Consider the following 13218-nt stretch of genomic DNA (forward strand, 5'->3'; position numbering starts at 1 on the left):
TTGTGGTTTTTTTCCTTGAGTTATTATAGTTTCCTTCCTTTCCTTCCTGCATCTCTGATCTATTTATAAAGGCCTTTATGTGCAAACAGTATCCATCTATCATTAATTTTTTATTCCACAACAGCAGTTTTGAAGGATAACCAGTTAACTTCATTTCTCTTTAATATCTTCTAGGCTTGGTAGACCCTGTTTTTAAAATAATGGGTTTCCATGATTTTGTAAGCCATCTCTCTCAGTTCTACCTGCCCCTACACACACACGCTTTACAATTCTTGGAACTAAGTTACAAATACAGAGAAAAAAAAAAGTACACAGACTGAATTTTCACTTAGGGAAAAATTATAAAGTAATGGTTTATTAACTGTTTAAATCAATGTGAATTCTACCATGATCTAGGCACATACTATTCTCCATTAAGTTTTGGGTTGGTTTTTTTTTTTACTGTTATAAACATCTACAAGTCAAATCTAACTCAGATCATAAAGAAGCTATGCAGTGGTTCTGGCTGAATAGTACATCTAAGTTAAATAAGTACCTCTGTCTGTGGCAATTTCACCAGCTCCCCACATTCACCTGGAAAGGAGTCAGAGTGAAGAGTTTGGACATCCCACCTACAAATGCTACGTAAGAGTTATATTTGGTGGATGGGCATTACTAAATAAATCACTGTACTTTGAAGAGTAAGACTCCTACTTTCTCTTGGTGTGCCATATCTTCACATCAGTCTGAAACATCACAAAGCAGCAACACTCAGTGTCACACAGATGAGTGTCTTCAGGCGAGCTTAGGCCCCTCCTGAAATAGGACAGTCTTGAAGTCTTTTTTGACACTGAAAGTGGAACACCACATCCAAATCCACAAAATTAGTAAATTACTAGGCTGAGAAGGGCAGTTCTGGGTGAAGCTGTGAGAGATCCCATTCCCATTAAATTTCTTTTCAGGAATATTTGCTCTTTGTGGAGTGTTGATAGAGGAGCATCCCTGAGACAGGGAGAGGAGAGAGGAGAAATCTGTTCCACCTTCTGTTTGTTCCTGCTGGAGAGCAGAGACAGGTAGGCAGTCCAGCCCCAGGAAGATGCATATCAGGGAGGAGCACAAGATCAGTGAAGTAGATGCCAAAATAGCCACCAGAGCTACAAAATTGGCATTATTTACTTTCTGGGAGTATTTTTAAAGCATTATCACCATTATTCTAAGTGTTATGGGACAGTTCAGTTAAGAAGCCCTCATGTCAGGAGGGATGTGGAATGAAGAGTTCTTTAGGTGGTACAATCACTCAGCAGAAGTTTGTGTTCCCATTAACAACATCACAACAGAGGAAAAGAGAAGATAACTGCTCTTCTAAAAACTGAACACTTTTTCTATTCAATGCAATGGAAATAGGGGGACATCTACTGTACCAAGAACCTGGTATTCTTGGATTTTGTTTAATCTAGAACTAAATGTACCATTGAAGTGAAATATAGTATAATCAGTCCAGACCATCCTTTTTATTTCCTTATATTTCTTTCTATCTTAAAAATAGAAAATTAAGTTTTGAGGTACATTTCTTAAGCCCTTCCATAGATGAAAAAGGGTTAAAGTGAGACAGAAGAAAATAACCAATTTTTCACTATTTGTTCAGTTCTGTCATTGCTTCAACCACTGCATTTTAAAATTATGCCCCATATCAAAAATAATGTATAAAAAACCCCACATTAATATGGATCCATCTTCATGAAAATCCTATAGGACAGGAACACTATGAGAACTGATGTTATAATGTATTATTACAAATTTCTTATGTTTTTAATAGAAGAATGAGATCTCTGATGAAACTTTCAGACAAAAATAATCTTTAGGCTTCTCCTTCTCCAAACATAAGTCAACTAAGTTTTGAAGGATAAGTACGTCTGTTTTTCTATGGCAATCAATATCTTTTATACAGTTTTCTATTTCCTATGCTATGCTGTAATCTACTGAGAAACAACTGAGAGAGATTCAATGGCAGAGGTTAATAACACAAGAAAATATCACATCTAAGACAGCCTATTTGTGCGTGCCACAACAATGATAGCTAAGTATGCTGAAGGGTGCAAAGATAGAGATTAGGCACTCTGTAAATGTATTTTTATGTGCAAAGTCTACAATTTAAAAGCTTCCCATTTATACAGACTGAAAAAATCCTTTGAAAGAAAAAGAAGACAAACCAAGGGCTTCTTTGAAGTACTTCTTAATGCAGCTGGCAAATTACAACTAAAAAATTCAACAGATTTGGTACTGGCAGGAGAAGGACTAACTAATGTAACCAGATAGGTGACAAGCTTCAAATATTACTTTAATAGAATACTGATGTTACCAACAAGGAAAGAATACACGTACTTTAAAAAAAAATAGACCATGACTAAGTCTCTGAACTGATAGAAAAACCAGAGACTACAAAGTGCTTTATGTTCTAGAAGCCTGTTTTACTCCAATAGCTGTACAGGGATTGACTGCCTCACATGCAGCGTGGACCACATGCAGCTGAAGTGGAAGACTGATAATGCAAGGCCTGAAGTTGACCGTACGCCTCCAGCAGGACTAATGATATTACAGGGATGTTACTGCACAGATAAAGGATCAAGCAGACAGGAATCTCATGGAGATCATGCTCATCAAGTATTTACTAAAGGTAACACCTCGTGCTCTGGCCCATTTCAGTCCAGGTCATGTTTCCCTCTTAGCTAACACTGGTCAATTAACAATGTCAGTGGGCCCAACATTGCTCAGCACTCAGATCCCAATGGCATGGCAGCACCCATTTAATGTTGTCTGATGTTCCAAACACATCTTCAGGCTCATTTCTTGAGGATTACTGAAAGCTTGGGGTCCCAAAGTATAATCAAAGCAATAGTAAAACAAAATAAAAATGCTGACATATGATAATGTAATCTTTGGGCATCATAAAAGCCTGAAAAACCATTATCTCCAGTTGAAAATCAAGGAGATCTAGTAGCCTGGTCCCTGTGCTTTCTATGCCCCATGCACAGAGCATTAGAGTCAGTGGAAAAGCTTCTGTTGAGTCTGGGGTAAATATTTACTACAGCAGAAGGTGTTCCTGAGGCTGGGCAATTTACTTGGGTTCAGAAACATCACTCATCTTGTTTCTTTTGGTTTTTTTGCACCAGCATAATAACAGTGAAGGTTATCAGTGTGAATAGTAAATGGAAATGCTTGGAGGGAACTTTGGGACTTTGGAGCTTCTCCAATGTTTTCTTTCCTCGCCTCAGCTGATGTCTTTTATTTGAGAGTTATTGAAGGCTGGACTATACATACCAAGAAATTTCCAGAAACAACCAAGACTGAAATAGGTAAATGCCACTTTTAGAATTACACTGATTTTTAGTATCTTGTTGATCAAGCCTCAGTTGAAACTTCAGTGACAGACTCGGCAACACAACTGCTGAGGTTCACCTGCCACCTTTGTCCCTTCCCCTAGGCATTGGTCTTAATTCATATTCCTTTAAAAGGGAAATTTCTCTCTACTCCATAGGTCTCAAACAAGCAGTGGTGCTGTACAAATGAGATGCCTTGAGAAGAACAAGAAAACTTTAATTTTGAATCATACCTTGCATCACCTTACCGGTTTACGAGGATGTGATTTCACTTATTCGAACAGGAACCATTTTTTTATTTCTTCCAATCTGTGTTAAGGGGTTGTAATGCTTGTTTAATGAAGCCTGGAGAAACAAAGGTGTTAGTCTGCTTCTGTCCATTTAGCAGCTTTGTTAGAATTTATAATATCTCTTATAAAATTTTACCCATTGTTTTTCAGCAGCAATATTTTTCAGTTTCACCAGAATTACTTTAACGAAAGTCCTGCTCTTTGCAAGATGCATTATAAACAGCCTTCCTGAGGGCTTTGCCTTTTAATCTCATTACAATGATTTATTTGCTTTTATCTAATTTCTCTTTGAAAACAGGTATTTAAAAGTGATGTTTATAGATCTTTGTTATTTGTGTACTGAAAATTTTCCAATGGAATTCATTAATGTTTCTTTTAAACACCAAATACTATTCAAAAATGTAATTTTAGCAAAAAAACTACACTTATATAGAAGTGAATGGAATATTTTGGATATGCATTTAGGACTGCTTTTCCAAGATTTTTTTTTTCCTTTTTCCCCTGCTTCGTTTTAGAGCACTATGGAGTTTAGTTATATTAAGTGTTGTATTCAGTAGGTGTTGTATGTATTTTAAACCTTACTTGAGTTACCATGTGATGCTGTCTATTCAATTCTCTTGGCCAGAATATTTGAGCTGTCATCAATCGTGTCACTGAATATTACAATACTTGATACAAATAGGTATTTTTTAGCTTAAACATTCAATTGAACTGTCTACCCTAAAGGTAAAGGTTTGTCCTTGATAAAAATTAGCTTCCTCCAGGGACAGCTGAAGGTCATGGGGAGATCTTTCCAAGCACTAAAGGCAGTAGCAATTTGAGTTTTCTGTTTCACAGAATATTTCTTTGACCCTTTTTCATATAAAAAACTTACAGTAAATGTGGGCAGCATAAATTCATTAAAATAAAACAAAAAAAATATTTTTCACTGCACACAGTTGTTCCCTCGGGGTACAGGGAAAATAAACATGAGACAGATGTTAGTAATTCCTGAAGGCATGGTAATGGCATGGCAAAGGGAGCAGTCTGGGAACCTATCAACACTGTAACTTTTACAGAGTAGGTGTGCAGCATATGCTTTCAATGCCATTCCTAGATCATTTTAAACACGTTTTATTTTCAAAGCTGTTTTTTTTTTTTTTTTTTCATTTCTGTCACATCTCTTGTGCTAAGGGTGGAAAGCAGAGGAGGTAGGGGAAGTAAATTACTCATTCAAAGACAAAACTAGCAGGGTACCTTCTCTATGAGCTTCCAACAGCAGCCCCACCTGTCCCTCCTCCCACTGACTTAGGAAATTTTTGTGTAAAAAACACCCTAGTGATGAATATGGAAAATATTTCACTCTAGAACTGTTTTACACAGATCCCAGAGCCTTGGTGAAGACTGAGTGTGAGGGGGCGTTGTACTTCTTGGTTTAGAGCCACAGCTTTAGTTGTGAACTCTCCTATTTTTTCCCCAGAGTTTACTCACATGTATCATACTGGCCTGGAGTCTCAGGAAATACATTTGAACAAGGAGAATAAATAATACAAGACTTTAAATACCATCACTGCTGAGATCACAAAAGACTTCTAAACAATTGTTTTGAGAACTTATTTTTGTCCTCACAGACTTACATTGTTTCTCTCTGTTACTGCTGGTAAAAGTCCCCATAAGAGCAACATAAAAGCATCCTTCAGGACTAGGTAAAAACAATCGGTGTTCAAAGCAAATAACGATCTGAATCTGCACCAAAACTTTGCAGAGATAATAAAATTCATGTTCTAGAAAATGTAGCTTGATATTCTTTATTGCATCATTTGGAACAGGATCCCATTTTTAAATGTTACTGAAAAATACATTAGAAAAGCGTAATCTGGTTTGCTTCCTTAGTCAGGAGATTTTCATATTACATAACAGTTTAGTTACTTATAAATATAAAATGTCCACTCCAAAGCCTTTCATACATGTTTTCAAAACTGTCTTATTTTGGCTATTGGACTTCTCGATGGGGGAAAAAAACACCTACATAAAATATGATAATGAAAATCAGCATAATGAATAATTTTGTGCAACTTCAGCTGTTGTAAATCACTTTGAAGCCTTGCAGCTCCTACAGTTGACAGTGCATTACAGAAGGGTCAGTATTTTCAAAATGTTTTTAACAATAGGAACTATTAGAGCATCTGAATACTGGCTGAGATTTCGAAACATAATTGGATTCTCTAAAAAGGTCAGTTTCTCTTTCAACATGTTTTAAGAGCAAAATAAAAAACAACGTTCTAGAAGGGTAAAACCGACAAATTCCAGATTCACTCCAGATGGTGTGGAGGTTTGAGTTTTTCTTTAAGCAAATCTATCTTCCATTTTATAATTTCAAAACCTGGGTAAACACTAAATAAATAAATACATATGCTAGTTGGAAACCTTTTGTTAATATCTTTTTTGAAGACTTCTAGCAACTGTTTATGGTCCTGATGAAGGTTAACAGGAAAAATATAATAAACAGGTATTCAGTGATAATAGCTACAGGGCTCAAAGCCTCCAGACAATGAGGTTACTTATTTTCTGTAGCTATGTAGATTTCAAATAACAACAGGTTATGTGACATAACATAAATAATAGGTTTATGAAATCAATATATTTACTAAATAATAGATTTATGAAATAAATGTATTTCAGATAGCACCAGGTGCCAGTTGCTGCTCAGGGACCACCTGTGCATCTGTCATTGAGTCCAGCAGGCATGATGGAGCCCTGCTTTCCTGGGATGGCTGAACACCTGTCTGCTCCTGAGAACTGGTGAATTAATTTCTTGGTTTCTTTTGCTTTGCTTGCATGCACAGTTTTTGCTTTACCTATTAAACTGCCTTGATCTCAACCCAGGAGTTTTCTCACTTTTAGCCTACCCATTCTCTCCTCATCACACTGAGGTGAGTGAGTGGCTGTGTGGGGTTAATTGCCTACTGGGGTTAAACCACCATAGCCTAAGAGCAGGTAATTAAACTTGAAAGAATGCTGTTTAAAGACACAGAAGTAGCACCAATCTAAAACTCTGGATTCATCCAGATGTAGGATTGTTGGATGTCATTTTTAGTTTGATATGGATATTGAATATTCTGATGAAATTGTTTCTCACTCTCCATCATCCAATGTAACATGAGTTCCTACCACACATCTCTTCGTGCAATCTTTCACTTGGCCACAAATGAAATTGAGGACTCACTAAAGATTACTTTAAGTATTACCTTCACTGGTGCCAAAAACAGATGTTTCAAGGAGACACAATACTCCAAACACATACTCCCCTCCTGTATGAAGGGCAGTTGAAAAATAAAAATTCACACAAACTAGAATTTAAGAACTTGATAGCTGCACTTAACATCCATAATGTGTTTTCAGACAACTAAATAAGTGGATTCCTTTCCCAAAGCTCTGCATTCCTGGGAGATCATGTCATAGAACAAAACATTCTATTAGGTTCCTAGTACTTTTCAAAGTAGTTCAGAAGGCTTTTAAACACACTTCTAACTTGATAAGCTTAGCCAGCATCCAAACAATTATGATTTTATCAGTGTTGCTGTTCATTTCTTAGAGAAGACTCCACATATGCACACTGTTGAAGTCTCTTTTATCATCCCAATACCAGAACTTCCCAATACCAGAACTCATTCTTATCTTATAGTGTTTTAAGCTACTCTTATTTGAGTTCAATTCCTGAAAAACTGAAATCCTAAAATACTAGTCTAAAAGTCTAAAATACTTCCCATGAGGTTTTTATTCTTATTTCTTCAAACAAGTTTTAGAATTCATATAAAAAAGTCTTTCAGGTTTGTCTAAAAAGGAAAAAAAATGCTTTGAATTCAGTTGACCTTTCTTAGGAGTAATTGTTTCAATTTTTTAAAGCAGTATTGCACTTAACATGTTTTTTCACCCTGTGATGGAGATTACTGTTGAAATTTCATCTGAATACAAGAAAACACATTTTTACTGCAGTAGTTGTCAACTATCAGAACCGACTGCCCAAAAAGCTTGTGGAGTATCTATTTGTGGATATATGAAAAAGCCCAACTGGACCTGGCCCAGATTACATGCTCTGGTTTACCATGCCTTGTGCAAGCGGTGGCACTAAAATGATCTTGAGAGGATCCTTACAGACTCAGTCATCCCACAATTCCATGACTACATGTGAAAAAGGAACATCAAGGTTCTTCATTCATCAGAATATTGTATAAAAGTCTCAGAATATTTGTGTCAAAAAAAACCCCAGTGAAATAAAAGTGGGCATTTAGATATATTAAAACATATACAGAGCTACCTATATTCTGCATGAGATCACACTTCTGTCTGTGCAGAAGGTCCTCATAAGAAACTTGCAGTCCCTTCCCCTTTTGAACCCAGGCTATAAAGGAGTTATAAACTTTTCACAATTGTGTCGATGGTTTTCTTGTTTCATCATTGCCTACTAACATCAAGATCTCATAGTCTGATGAACAAAAATCCAAATTCCCACTCTTTTTTAGTTAAAAGTAAATCTGTAAGTTTAAGCATTTACATTGTGTATACAAAACATGCTATGATACTATGATCTTACTAAGAGCCACTTCTATTACCTATCTATCTCCAGCAGGTAGATTCTGAGCTGTAGCACACAGTTGCCACCTTTTATCCAAAGCTGCATTTTATAAGTGCAAGAAGCAATTTCTGAGTAATAAGTAAATTAGGCTATAAATCACTTTGGGATGCTTCTGAATAACAGGTAATATAAAAAAAGAAATCATTCCCACCAAATCATTAGTGACAAAGCCATTATTAACTGATGGCAGGCTGGAAGTCAAAGTGAAATGAATTGCCATCCACTTCAGTAATGCCTTTAATTTGTCACAGCCTAAACCAAAGAGCCTGTTCTGCTGCATTACACAAAAAAGTCCTGTTAGCCACAGCTGTAACTTGGCGCCTCCTCCTGACTCAGGGCAGGCATGCAGACCCCAGCAATCAGCACTGCCAAAGGGCAGCACTGCTAGTGCAGAATATCCTTCCCAAGGATGGAGGTCCTCCGCAGAGCCCTGCTTGATCCGTGGGGCAGCACTTTCTCATAGTGGGAAAACAACTCGAGCTACCTCAGCCAGACCCTCGCCAGGCGTTCTACCCAGTATTTTACCCATGGAAGTAGATCAATACCCAAACACAACAAATGCACAGTCTCCATTAAATTCACACACAACATCACAAGATTTGTCTCAAGTTATTTTTAAGTTGCTTATTACAGCGACCTGATGAGGTCTTCAGGTGAGAGAAGCGGACGAGAATCTTGGTTGACGATCAGAAGGCTGGATTTATTGATATATGATATATAATACATTATTACTATACTAAAAAGAGTAAGGAGAGAAGTTGCAGAGGCTGCTAAGCTAAGAATAGCATAGAAAAGAATGCATAACAAAGTTCTGTGTCCAGGGAATCTGTCCCCGAGCTTGCTCCTGTGATTGGCCCTTAATTGTAAACATGGAACATGACCAATCACAGGAGCACCTGCTACATTTCACAGCAGCCAATAACAATTGTTTACATTCTTCTTCTGGGGCCTCAGCTTCCCAGAAGATGAACAAATCCCAAAGAAAGGATTTCTATGAAAAAATGTCTGCGACAGTTGCTGATTCTCATTCCCAGAGTTTCTGATGGTTTTCACTAGCCTACCTGAAGATTTCATCTACCAGGATTAAAAGCCATCTTCATCCATAAGAGGGAACTCAGCTCCTATGTGTGCATACATCTGTGTGTATGTGCATTTCTGTGCATTTCTGGGGGGCAATGGTAAGTGAATCTACCTCACTACAAAAACAGTAATCCAGCAACCATTCCACAAAAACCAATCAATATATTAATGTCTTCTAGCAGCATTTAGAGACAAAAATCAGTTTTTCTTCTCATTATTTTATCACACATTCCAGACCCTTCCAATTTATCTTTTCAAAGCATTAAAAAAAATCTGATAGGAGAGGGGACATTAAAAATAAAGAATGGAAAATGTTTAAAAACTAGGGACAGAAAAAAGGACAAAAAGACAGAAAGAATAGAAATAACATGTAAAAAGAGAAAGCATCTGTCTGAATATCCCATGCTAAATTTTGTGATTATTCTAAAGTTGTGATGAAAGTGCAAATATAGTTTGAATTCATCACCTAAGCCTTCCTGGAATATAAAGTATTAGACCAGAAACAATCTTTGGAATACAGACTTCTCAGACTAAGAAAATCCTCTGTAATTTCAGCTGGCATGCTTTCCATTGATGTATTTATGGCAGTCTATTATCCAAACAGGCTGTTTGAACTTCACTCTGTTAAAATCTGCGACACATTCAATTTTCTGCCTTCACTACTTTCCACATCAATGGATTTCATATTGTCTACAAGAGGATGAGACATTTTTCTACTGCTTGCTGTAGAAGATACACATAGAAACATGTCCTCTCTTCAAACTAATTTTCAAATGCTTCTCTCATAATGCACACTATTTCCTTGACTTTTGTTTGCCTTTCCAGCCACCCATAACAACTGAATAATCTCTCCTGGGTTTAATGCCCTACATTACAGTGAATTCACCATTCAGGGACCAAAAGAGTTTTAAAACAGTCTCAAACTATGTTTACAAGTTTCGGGGGGGGAAAAAAATCCAAAAAGAGCTTCAATTCTTCAATTTCTACCTCAGTTAGAATGACTAATAAATACACTACACATGCAATTTTTACCTCTTATTTTCCAAAACTGAAATCCATATGAGAACTATGTAATTAAACATAGAATTTGGAGGGCATTTCAGAAAGTGTGGCACTGCTTTTTACAACAGAAATCATCCTCTTCTCTCATTTTCATGATTCTGAGCCTGGCAAAAGTTCTATCACTGCCCTTTCATAGAGCATACTTGTAGTCCACCAGAAATAAGGTGATAAAATATCTAATACATTTTCAAAACAAGAAGCACCAAGAATTTCCAAACGTCCATCTTTGAAGGTAATATTTTATACTAATATTTCAGGAATTTGATAGATTTTTGGTACCTCCAGAGGCTTTATCTATAAAGGACACAACAAATGAATAGTAAAATAGGAAGCACAAAAAATGAAAATACTGTAACATCTTTTCCTTGTAGAGTTCATACTTCAAGCTTTTTCTTTTGACATCCTTCCCTGTTTCTAAAGCACTGGATAACCAAGTAAGATCATTATAACCTTCTAGTAGCACATCTGTGCTTACAGTATGGGTGCAGAAAGGAGAGTAGCAGTAAGTTGGGAGGTATTTCCCTAGAAATTGAAGAAGTTTTTGGCTGTCTTACAGGCTCTTTGCTTCCCTTCCTCCTATCAACATCTCCCCTGCCACAAAAGAAAATCAGACATGAAGGCAGAATAAAAATACTACCATGTCCCACACCATGTATTCACTGGTTATTACAGATCTCCCAGTTTAATAAATGTCTCCTTAAACTGGGTCCAGAAGGCTTTCACCACAGTGCTTTCAGAGGGTTTTCTCATTCTGGTCAGCTTTACCTAAGAATGGAAAACTCTGCTCTGCAGCAGCTGCAAAGACAAAACCCTTCCCTGCTTCCTTCTGTTTCTGTGTCAATCCAGAGCAAGAGTCTCCAGTGACACACCCTAACCTGGAACTCGAGAACAGGAGGAGCAGGAGCTCAATACCAATCAGATTCTATCACTGAGCTGGAACAAAGATACCAGTGCTTAACAGGATATATCTGTTGTCTTTGATCATTTTGAGATATGGATGGCACTGAAATGTATATGGGACATCTGAGGAGTGTGAAACACACAATTTTAAAAGAGGACTGCAGGACATCAACCAGTTCTTCTTCTACCACAGCCAGCTTGCACAGCAGCAAAGCACAGCCACTGTGTTAGGACAGAGTCCAGAAGCAGTGTCAAGTTTTCTAATCAGTTCATATTCTCCAGCCATGAGCACGTCATGAAAATCTACTGCCAGAGAAAGTCATTCTAAAAATGGATTGCCTACGATAAAGGTGTAGATATTCCTACTGAACTGAGCGAATGCATTTGTAAAGAAAGAGTCATTATTTCACTGGGATACTGTTACTTGTATAGCACATTAGCTTTAAGTTTCAATTCAGTACATGTTTAGGTACAGGCCTAATTTTAGTTCAATGTGGCTGCTCCTCTTGAAGCCACAGATTCACAGGTAATGATTCTGTAAAGGACTGGATCCAAGAACAAACACACACTGACACAGATTTACATGTCTTTGCACTGCTCCATAGGATTACCCTAAGCGTTCACTCGCAAGGTGTGGTGTACATGTGGAAAAATTATCTGGGGTAAATAAATAATCTTACCAAAAACATTCTTAGCAGTCTCAAAAGACATTTAATCCACATATCAGTAGAAAAAAAAAAAAAAAAAGGCTCCAGGCCCCTATGAACTTTAATGCCTTTTCATCAAAAGCTTGGTTTTTTGTAACAATACTGCATCTCTGCGGATTTAGTCATCACACATTTCACCAAGAATGAATATCACTGCTTAGGTTTTAATGCTTTAGTTTTTCCAGCAGATAAGTTAAACCTTATCTGTGGAATGTTTGAGCAGTGCTTATCAGAAAGAAAACCAATGAACCAATCCCCACCCCAAAAATAAAAATAACTTGGTAGTAACCTCTGCTCTTGCACTGCTGTAGATCTTGACTGACAGATCAAATTGACAAAAATGTTCCTTCTTCTTTGGATCATACTATTTTTTGTTTGTGAAAAATAAAGTACTCCTACAATCAACTAATTGTATATCCTCATACTAAGCAGCAAAAAACTACTTTGCAAAAGATGACACATAAATATTTCCACTGGGAGTGAAGCAAAATTGAGTTTTACAAAGATCATAGGACTTGTATCTGGTATTTTCACAGTAAATTACATCTAGGAGTGATCCTTGAGGAGTAAGTATGAATCTACTTTTACTTATCATCTGTGACAGCAGCACTGCTCTTGTTGAGAAATTGCCCCTGCAAGGTTGCCTCTGCTTGTCTTGACACAGGGAGGGAAATTGGAGAATCTTCTCTTGTTTTACCTAACAGCTGTATTCTGAGTGACTAATTGGCTAGAAATCCCTACAGGGAATACAAATGCTAGTAAAAGAAACAAGCGAAAAAAATTCCATTTAAACCTGGATCAAGATTAGGGGGACACACGAAAAAAAATTACAGACAGTGGTAAGATGAGAGAATAAAGCTTATTAGAGAAAATGTAGAGAGATTAAAGTTCCCATTATTAGCATTCAGGTAGGAAGTACAAGAGAAGCAAATTCTGACAGCACTCTCTTCCCCATTGCATACGAGCAGCTGATGTTCCAATGGGAGCTGGAAATGGGCATATCACAAACAGAACTGTGAAACACTGGGAAGGGAGTTGGCCAAATGCAGCCAAATGCAGTACAGGGCACGTCAAGATTCTAGGTTTGGTTATTTGCTGCATTCCCTGGACAATAATTTTCTTCACCATTTTATCATTTCAGCATGAAAAACCTCACCAAGAGCAGAAGTGTGTGAATGGAAAGAACCCTTGATGGGGCAATGCCAGAC

At 37.1% G+C, this 13218-nt stretch overlaps 1 protein-coding gene across 2 annotated transcripts in view; it reads right to left on the reverse strand.

The window, feature by feature from the left end:
- GABRG3 (gamma-aminobutyric acid type A receptor subunit gamma3) overlaps positions 1-13218 on the reverse strand; it is a 297671-nt gene that overhangs the window by 211535 nt on the left and 72918 nt on the right. Inside the window, exon 2 of one of the 2 annotated variants that reach the window (XM_074535750.1) lies at positions 3605-3701. The exons of the other annotated variant lie outside the window; for it this stretch is intronic. The gene's annotated coding sequence lies outside the window, so the exon portion shown is untranslated. The remainder of the gene's footprint in view (positions 1-3604; positions 3702-13218) is intronic. 2 annotated transcript variants of the gene reach the window in all.

Source organism: Zonotrichia albicollis, chromosome 2 (assembly GCF_047830755.1).
Source record: "Zonotrichia albicollis isolate bZonAlb1 chromosome 2, bZonAlb1.hap1, whole genome shotgun sequence".
Classification (NCBI taxonomy): domain Eukaryota; kingdom Metazoa; phylum Chordata; class Aves; order Passeriformes; family Passerellidae; genus Zonotrichia; species Zonotrichia albicollis.